Source organism: Pistacia vera, unplaced genomic scaffold (assembly GCF_008641045.1).
Source record: "Pistacia vera cultivar Batoury unplaced genomic scaffold, PisVer_v2 Contig143, whole genome shotgun sequence".
Taxonomy (NCBI): Eukaryota; Viridiplantae; Streptophyta; class Magnoliopsida; order Sapindales; family Anacardiaceae; genus Pistacia; species Pistacia vera.
Window position 1 is genome coordinate 1,122,501 of NW_022195500.1, and position 9,952 is coordinate 1,132,452.

Genomic DNA, 9,952 nt, shown 5'->3' on the forward strand with positions numbered 1-9,952 from the left:
GGCACACTCGACGCAGATAGCTCCGGTGGCCCCGGCTTCTGCCTCTATCAGGCGGCGACAGCCCCTACCCCCACAGCCACAGCATGGAGGAGCAGCTCCTTAATCCGCACTAAAATCAATCCAAATTGTCTCCGGATCGATATATGATGATGCAAACCGAGACCGAGATAGAGAAGAGGGCTGCCCCTTTGTTGGCTCTTCGAGACAAAAGCACTCATAGGAATGGTGCTAATTCCCATGTTCCTTCTAGTCTCTTTTGGTTTCGAGAGACTCCCCCTCCCCGTCTCTTACTCGTCTTTTGAAAGCCGTCATCCTGGATTTTTTTTTTTCGTATGCCGGGGAAAGTGCCCCACCTTTCTACATTAATTCTTATTAAAATTTCCTCAGGTCTCTCAGAATGAAAAGCCCGGGTGGAAGCACAAACAAAGGAGAGAGGAACAGTAGAAAGGGGAGAAGAATCTAGTGCTAGTTCTTACTGAAACTTCTTTATCTAACTTTCATTTTTGAGTGCTTTCTTTGTTCTCTTAGTTGGATTGAAAGAAAGACAAAACTTCCTCTTCTTCGACGAATATTGGCTATGACCAATGCCCCACTAGCTGAATAGCGTAACAAAGCTACCTGAAAAAGGCAAGGTGCACCTTAGTTAAAATCGACGAATTGCGTTTTGCCAGAGAGATCTTTTTAGTTTTAGAAAGATTCTCCATTGGATAAATAATTCTAAAATAGAAAGAATCTAATAAAGGCGCATACGCGGGAAGGGGGCCCACTACTTCCAGGGGGAGACTAGCCTCATTACTTCCCACTGGGCAAGGGTGCACCTAACCCACCTACCCACTCATCAATCACGGTGTTCAGCTGACTTGCACTGATAGACCCCTATTGTATTGGAATTAGGTGCCCATCTTTTTACTGTTGTCAACTAATTTCTTCAATGTTCGATTCTACTCTATGTTAGAACATTTCTGTGAATGCTATTCTGATCTAAGTGGTCCTATTCTGTGTCCCGTGCTAGGAACATTACTCCTCTTTTCATTCCAAATTCAAGAATACGACCGATACGATTGATTGGTCTGTGTGCCTCTCTTATTACTTTTTTGTATTCCCCTGTTCCTCGGATACAATTCGATCCTTCTACGGCCAAATCTCAATTTGTGGAAAGCCTTCGATGGCTTCCTTATGAAAACATCAATTTTGATTTGGGTATAGACGGTATCTCTTTATTTTTCGTGATATTGACCACATTTCTGATCCCTATTTGCATTTTAGTGGGTTGGTCTGGTATGAGAAGTTATGGGAAAGAGTATATTACAGCATCTCTAATTCGTGAATTTCTAATGATCGCCGTGTTCCGCATGCTGGATCCTCTACTATTCTATGTTTTTCCCGAAAGCGTGCCAATCCCTATGTTGTGCGGAGCTGAGCATCTTCTATTCGCTGGGATAAAGCTTTTCCTCTGCAGGGGCCTTGTGCAGTAAACCCCCTACGGGCGGTCGTCCGTCGTCGTAAAGTAGTCCCCGCGAAGCTTTCGGGAAGAGGGTTAGTCTTGTGTGTAAGCATAGCATTTCTGGTCGAACCAGCCCAACCCAACAAGAAGAACCGAACCTGCCAGACACATCTTTTTCCTTTTGGGAGGGTACTCCGATAGTGGTACTCTCGTAGGACCTCGACCCGCCTACTCGGGTCTTGTATGGATATGCAGGAAGGGGTGCTCCTAGGTGTGTGTAGGGGTTGTGTTTGTTCGCGAGAATGGGTTCCTCGTCAAGTCAGTTTGGGGGGGTGTGGACACACTTGCGCGAATTCAGGTAACGGCTACAAGGGAGAAATCAAAAGGAAACTGTACCCGACCAGGGATGGACGTAAACTCGTAAGCTACCGAGGATAGGGATAATCGTCCAGGTCTTATTGTGAAACAAAAAAGCCGCCCCGCCACAGCAAGCGGGTTGGTTCCTCTGTCGTCGTCGGATAGCTCTTGGCGAGGTACTTTTGTCACTCGACTGAAAGGAGAGGAGACCTTAGGATAAGTTGCTAAAACAAAGGGGAGGGGAGGATCGACCCGTTCAGTAGAATTCCGAAGAAAGACTGTTGGCAGCAGGTGGAGACATTTCTTTGGCCCCCGTCAAATCAAAAGGCGTTCCTCGGGCAGGGTTAAGCTCGGCAGAGGGTTCGAGAATAGGGTCCTGCCCTTCAGATTCTCAGATAAAAAAAGAGTTCCAAACCTTTATGCATGCACCTCCGTATAAGTGCTGCGTACAAGTTCCGGTCAGGATAATTGGGAAAGATCAAACCCGAAAGAACCGCTCACATCACAGTAGTAGCGTAAAGGCCGTAAGTCGGGGGGGCGGCCATAACATAAGGTAAGGCTATTACTTTCACATCTCTCTCTATCTATAGATAGAGAGAGAGATCCGCTGCGTGAGCAACCCGACTGTGCGTTACATGTGCTCTACAGGCCGCACTCCATCTCCATCTTTCTTCCCAACGAGCCCTTTTTTCTTTTGATTTGGAAGACGGGCGTTGCGTTCGGTTCGAAAGGTATGGTTTTCAGTATGTCTCCAGATAGGGCGCCCCACTAGTCCGGCTAGCTAGTGAGCGGTTCTTTCGGGCGAGAAGCAGGGGCCGGGCCCTACGGGCGGGCATCTCCCGCAACGAAAGCTGCATAGTTCGCCACCACCCGAAAAGTAAAAGATTAGAGAGTCCAGGCTAAAAATACATGCATAGATAGTGGTCTAATGACAAGGGCCGACGACGGAAGCTCGGGACGGAGCCGTATGATGCGGAAGTCTCACGTACGGTTCCCTGAGAAGGGAGTGGCTACCTACTGGAGCTTCGACCAACCACCACCGGTCAATTCTGCTTTGGGGCCACCCCTTACTCTACCATTATTATAGGGGTATGGGGTTCGAGACAAAGAAAGATCAAGGCAGCATATCAGTTTTTCCTTTATACTTTACTTGGATCCGTTTTTATGCTATTAGCTATTCTATTGATTCTTCTCCAAACAGGAACCACCGATTTACAAATCTCATTAACCACAGAATTTAGTGAGCGGCGCCAAATCTTTCTATGGATTGCTTCTTTCGCCTCTTTCGCCGTCAAAGTGCCTATGGTACCAGTTCATATTTGGTTACCCGAAGCTCATGTAGAGGCACCTACGGCGGGATCCGTCATCTTGGCAGGAATTCCTTCAAAATTGGGAACCCACGGGTTTTTAAGATTTTCAATACCCATGTTTCCCGAAGCGACACTTTGTTCCACTCCTTTCATTTATACTTTAAGCGCGATTGCTATAATATATACTTCCTTGACCACTTCAAGACAGATCGATCTTAAGAAGATCATTGCTTACTCCTCAGTAGCCCATATGAATCTGGTGACTATTGGTATGTTTAGTCGGGCGGCGGCCGTTAGGTTACCTATTTTGAGTTATGGACACACAAGGCCAAAACATGTGTGCCGGGCGTGCGACCCATCAACCTACTAGCAATGGGGGAGAAAACATAGCATGTCGCAACAAAAGCTTGATTCGAGGCATCAGCAAAACACTGCCGTCTGTTCCAAAAACAAAAGCCCCTTAGCGCCCCGGGACGGGAGTGGGGGGCGGCCCTACGCGCAGGCAACAGCAGCACCGGCTCCACGAAGTCAGAATCGAAGATTTCTGTTGGCTTTCCCAATTCATTCGTCAATAAGAATTCAAGGGCTAGAAGCGAGCGCTTCTAGCTGCTTCGCCTGCTTCTTCTTATAGCGGCTATGTTGGCGTGGCGAAAATGAACGAAAAGTGATATGAACGTGCTATTTTCAAATCGATTGATAGATAGCCTGATCTGTTCTGATAGATCGAAAGAGTAGGAATGGATAGAGAGGGAATCTATCAATAATAAGGTTTGGAACCCTATTTCTATCTATTGATGAGACAACTATCTATTATTGATCCATCAGAAAGAAATCGATATTATCTGATGGAGTCTACATCGTACGTAGAGCGCCCAAGCACTTTTTGGGCCAGCTCAGTTCTCTTATCCATCGGTCCAATGCACTGGGCTCATCTCATGGAGGGAAAAGCAAAAATGTAGTTGTGTTGTTGTTGTTCGACGCCTCGACGCATTCCCTTCTATCCCCGGCATCGTCCCACACAGAAAGAAAGAGCGCAGAGCCCCGGCCCGACCTGTAGGTCCGCTAACGTAAAGCGAGGAGTTGAGCCTGAACTGGCGAACCGAAGTCACTTTCGGAACCATACTTCCTACAGCTAACACGTGTCCAGTCCAGCGGGAACGCGCAGCGCAAACGAACGTGAGCTGCTATACCGAATCCCCCGCTGGCCATCGGGGACCGAGTGGTAAGGCCATGATCTGCAGGGGAACGGATCACTCATTCTTCCATTGGGGACAGGTGCACGAACGACAACTCAAAACGTCACACATCCGCCGCCTACTTACCGTTTAGGTGGCACCAGCGAGATCCAGCTAAGGAAAAACGTGTCGCGGCTGCTCCACTCCGCCGCGGTCTCATGAACTTCACGGAGGAACCTAGCTTCTTCAGCGAAGCTGGAGGAACCCCTCCCCGCGCGCAAAGCGAATGGGCGCTGTGCTGTGGGTCAGTTTCGGGGCGGGGGGCGCAGAGATACCAGAAGAATGATTCATTTGTTTGGATCGACGAGCTTTTTCAGCCCCAAAACTCAGAATCAATGGAATGTCTGTCCATAAACATCTATTCTATCTGTATATATAGGGGATCTCTTTATACATATCAAAGTCTTTTATGGCATGATATGATCGCCTAGCTGTAGCCGCATATCAGCTGCGCTCAATATGCGGATTTCTGTTGGATCAGATCTTTTCTTTCGCTTTGCCGGAAGCTTTTTGACCTAGCGAAAAGCACTTTCGCGCAAGCAAAGTAGAAGCTTTGCCAGAAGCAAGACGAGGAAGCGGAGCTGTCGTATAAGCGGTAGCTTCCCCCGCCCGACTAAAATACAAGAGTCGCGGCCTACTTTGATTGCGAAGGGGTTTGGCAACAAGCAAACGGCTTTCTATCATAGTTGCAAGGGTTCAAAACCTTAGTTCGCTGCTTTTCCCAGGGCCAGAGAAGGGCTTATACTGCTCGCCTTTGTTTGGTTTGATATATTCATTCAGTCAAAATACAAACTACAACAAAGTGGAAATGGAAGGGCCACTATAGAAGCTAGAACTTGCCTTATAAGTCGGCCTAACCAAAGCGTCACGACAACAAAAAATTACCCTTATGAATGGAATCTTAAGTAGGGGGTTAGCCCGCCCGCCTACCAATAAAAGAGGCTGAGAGTAAGCGTAAGCTCACCCGTAAGCTCGTCGAGCTTCCCTTCATTCGCTTCGCGGGAGCCGCACAGCACATAGCTGGAAGTCAGAGGGCCCATACTACCTGCCTAACCTTTNAGGGAATTGAAAACTCCCTTAGTGTTCTATTTTCTGCCATCTCAACAACTATAACATCTGGTTCCACTGTAGCCTCTCTTTCTCTTCTTTCTCTGTTAAGTCTTCTAGTGGTTCTTTCAATCTCAGGATCAACAGGAACCACTGGCTGACGTCTTGCTTTTCGCATAAACTACAAAGAGCAATAGAAAGAGTGAGATCACAAACCAACCTAAAAGAATAATAAAAATTAAACAAACAACAATTAAGCGAAAATAAAACTCCAATCTAGCTAACACAAGAAAAATTTAATGTTAACACAAAACTTAATCCCCGGCAACGGTGCCAAAAACTTGATGCGTTGTTACTATAACATGCATTAATAGTAAGTGCACTAGTCGCACAAAGTAATAAAGTGGTGAGTGAGTATCGTTCCCATGAGGATTGGTTGCTAAGCACTAAGTTTTCTACTGTTTTCAAGTTGAAGCAATCAAATTTGAGAAAATTAAACTTAAAACTAAAACAAAAATTGCTAAATGCTCAAAGCTAAATTATGAAAGCAAGATTAAAAATAAGGTAATATCAATTTAAACAAACGGGTAGGGTTTTGACTTCATTCGGACTCTATGGATTAAACCTACAGATTATGCTATTTCCATATTCACATGCATTGATTGTAAATCGAATTCTCTAAATTGTAAAACATACCTTCTTAGGCTATGTTTTCTTTCTTTTCCCTATTAAACTTCCGCACCCACAATTTGAAGATTAATAGTTCTAAGCTCATTAAGCACATGGAATCCTAGATTGCACATGGAATCCTAGATTGATTTCATTGATTCTTAAATCTATCTCTAGCATTCAATACTACAATGGTGATTACGCAAGAAGCTTAACATGACTCATTTCTCAATCTCATCATGTTCATCAAATAAAAGCAATAAAATCAGAATAACCACACAAACCATGCAATAGCATATGAAAATAACAAAAATCAATTACTCAATCCATGAAAATCCAAATTACATCAAAACCGTAACCCAAAATGGGTTAGTTCATAACTAAATTAAAATAAACAGCAAGAAAAACAATAAACTCAAGGTTTAACATATTGAAATGAGAGAAAAGACAAGAGATCTCCCCTAGTTGAAGAATCCACCAGATTCAATCCCAAATCTTCTCACTTTTCAACCCAAGATTCATCAAATCTAAACTAAGGAGAATGAAAATAAGCTGCTCTAAACTAAGAAATACGACCCCCCTCAAAAATTGCAAAGTTTTGCTTTTAACTTTCGTCCAAAAACCCAAAACTTTGCCTAAAAATGAAACAGTGCATTTTAAAGAAACTGAAATTTGTAGACTTCGCCGCGGCGATGAAGTAAAAGTAACTCTTGTGCGTAACTCATTTCGCCGCGGCGAAGAACAAACTTTGCTGCGGCGAATCTTCATGAAGAATTCTAAAATTACAGAATTGCCCTCCGCTTGCTTCTTTGCTTGAATCTTCGATCTTCAATGCTCTCCCATGGGAACAAGCTTCATAGTGCTTTACTCTGCTTCGGAGCTCTCCCAACTTCTGAGATACGCTTACTTTTGAGTCCAGAAACTCCAATTCGCTCATTATTTGCTCAAAATGTCCATTTTGGCTAGAAGCACAAAATGTAAAGAATTAAGTAGCAATTCAGGCATAAATGAACTAAGAAGTATCTAAAATCTAGCCTAAAAGCTTAAATAAAACAGTATAATCCTCGAATTATCAATATCAAAGCTCTAGAAAGAAAAATTTGAGATTTTGAGAAAATTGTTGTTATTTTCTTCTTTTTCTTGTGTTTTTAAATATTATCATGTAATATTTATTACTAACTAACACAAAGTAGATATTCGTAACTATTTTTAGCAACATGTTTTTTGGCAGAATACAAAATTTCAATTGTTAGTGCAACATAAATATTTACAAACAATTTCAAAAATACAAAGCAATTAACAGGTTTTTCTTGCAAACTTTATATAAGTTAATGTTTCAAAGTTTATTGACATCAGCAGAGATACCGTCTTCCAGCATGACTTCTTCTAAAAAATCTACACTGGCTTCTGGGAAACTCGATTTAAATGCTTCAGCACAAGCTTTTCGGGTTTTGATAAACATGTCTGTCACAATATTGTTAGTAAACGATCCCATCTACGCAGCGGAAACAAAACAAATATAATATAGAGATCGTTTACATGAGCCAAGATCAAGGGTATAATTTTACAATTCATATTAAAATAAAATATGCAGGAAAAATAAATCTGAGTTTAAAGAAAACGAACGCACGTTGGAGGCTCCTCCAAATTTGTCAACAAATGTTTTGCTACCGATCCAAGTGTAGGATCGAACCCACGTAGTCCACACGAAGACAATCTCAAAAGAACCAAAGAGGGATTTGCTAGATCCTCTTTGGCTTCAAGATTAAGAAGAAAGCAAATCAATTGAATTGATTTTAGGCCAAAAGGTGTTGCTGCCGTGGGAGAGAAAGAGAGGGGCTGTGTGTGTTTTAATTTCAAAAGGAGAAATCAATTTCTTTAATAATCACACACTTTTCTTTTTATAGTAAAATAATCAAGTTGCCCTATTCCCATATGGAATAGGCTTGGGCTCCAACCCAAACACCCCATGTTGCCAAACACTCCCAATTTGATATTTTTTTATTTTCCATCATTATCTCAATTAAAATCAATTAATATATATTTAATATATATTAACATTTAACAATAATGATAATATATTTAAATATGTGCGAACACACATTTAAACGTAATTTCACTTATTTAATTTTTCTAACAAATTAAATAAAGGCTACGACCTCAGCAAATTTAATTGCACTGTGAAATTACCAAAATACCCTTTCGCCTTAAAAGACGAAAACGCCCTTCTTTCTTCTTGCATCTTAAATTGTCTTCTATGTGTGTGACCCTTAGGCTCCTCATCATATCGGCAGTGTATAGTATTGCGATTAACACCAATTAATCGTCTCACTAATACACAGACCAAGATTGGCCCCTAGCAAGGCATCATGGCCACCCGATAGATTCGGATTCAGCAAAGTAGCTACCTGTCAACGATATGGTTACCGTGCAATTCGATCCTTTCATCATACGTTATCTCGACGAGACGAAGGCATAGAAATAGTGTCAACCTTTGGTTACTCTCGATATTATGTATTCAGTTCTGGACCAATGACCCGTATTATAAACTGGATAGAGCAACAACTCAATCCCACTGTGGCCACAGTTTTAGTGTCATTGCCATATACTGAATTGCGCTATGAGATAACTTCTCCCGTACCCGGGAGTGATGAATCATCTGTCAATCCACCATAGTCTTGATATACTCCTTGATGCAGCCAATCACCACCGTATTGACAGCTCTGAAAAGAACTGCGTTAGGCTAGTGTCAAACTACACCAATCGGTGTACAAGGCGCTCTGGTGATCTCAAGTCTAAGGATCACATGCACCACCATTCGTTAGAGGATTTATTCCATAGACACTAGAGTTACCATCCATGTGGAATCCTCTGGTGGGTCAGTCTAGTGAACTTGCTGCGGTGTAATTGCCTACAGCAAGCACCCATGTGTTGCACCAGGTTTTCACCAAACGACCTTGACAAGTGAGATCAGTCACTGCCTTTCGACAAGGTCGTTCAACACTATGATAGCCTTACCGTATTATCTGTGCCCTTACTTCAGAATAATACTAGGGCTACGGACGTTTCTAGAATGGCCACCATATGTGCTCATAGGGTTCTCACTATCAAGATTTGAAATACTTGATACCCTCGCCACAGTTCTACCATTCTAAGGACATATATCAATACATATTGCAATAATAATGATTTACGCGATATAGAATAAATACCTTTTGTTAATTAATGAACATTATTACAAATAGTCAATTCTACAATAATTGATTGGCTCTAGGGCATCTACTCTAACAAATATTAGCAGCTTGATCTCTCTGTCTTTCTGTTTTTGCAAGAGTAGATTGTAAGTCTGCGTTTTCATCCAGTAATTCTTTTTCCTGTTTCTTAAGGACATCAAGCTATTCCTCGGCTCTTGCACAAGATTTTCCAACGATTTTTACAATCTCCTGTTTGTCTTTTAATTCATTTATAGTTTCTTTGATTCTTTTTTGTAACAAAATTCTATCCCCAGTACACTTTTCCTTCTCAAGTTCTAGAATCCTCTAATTTCTTTCTAATCGTGAAATCACATTGGGTGAATCTAGCCATTGTTGCTTTATTTCTAAGAACCCTAAGAAACCTTGTCAACAGAAATATTATATTGTAATTAGAAGACAAGTAAATAATTAGAAACCTATAAATAAAAAATGCGGACCATCTAATGTTGAAACAATTTCTCTTGCCATTACAATTGTTATTACAGTCTTCAATTTATAAATAAACTTTATGTATTTTTCTTATGAATAAAAGATAACAACTCTCTCATTATGCCAGAAGATACTCTACTTTAATTGAACCGAAAACTTTCCAAAGAAAAATTCTTTAAACATAAAAAACCCGATAAAAAAATAAAA

At 41.8% G+C, this 9,952-nt stretch overlaps 1 pseudogene; it reads left to right on the top strand.

Moving 5' to 3' along the window:
• Nucleotides 1-2,317: 2,317 nt before the first annotated feature.
• LOC116123595 lies at nt 2,318-4,502 on the top strand (annotated as a pseudogene).
• The last annotated feature ends 5,450 nt before the right edge of the window (nt 4,503-9,952 follow it).